Genomic DNA, 376 nt, shown 5'->3' on the forward strand with positions numbered 1-376 from the left:
TGAGCGCCAAAGCCCCACTGAAGCAAGTCCTGCCCCATAAGGGTGTCTCCTGCACAGCAGCTCTTCCATTGTAGACACAGCTGGTCCTCACAGCCAATTGGCCTGGAGGTCAATTCCTCCCAGTGATACCAACAGCAATCACGGCTTAACTACAACAAGACTATGCACACAGCCCACAAAGTGGGTCACCAAGAGCATCCACCCCAGGTAATTGGGGAGGCAGAGCCAGTGGGCCCTATAGGACACCTACCACACAAGGCCACTCTATCAACTCAAGGAGACTTAGCAGCTACCCAGTACATAGAAACAAACACAGGGAAGCAGCCAAAATGTGGAGACAAAGAAACATGTCACAAATGAAAGAAATGGAAGAAAG

Source organism: Myotis brandtii, unplaced genomic scaffold (genome assembly GCF_000412655.1).
Source record: "Myotis brandtii unplaced genomic scaffold, ASM41265v1 scaffold503, whole genome shotgun sequence".
Lineage (NCBI taxonomy): Eukaryota > Metazoa > Chordata > Mammalia > Chiroptera > Vespertilionidae > Myotis > Myotis brandtii.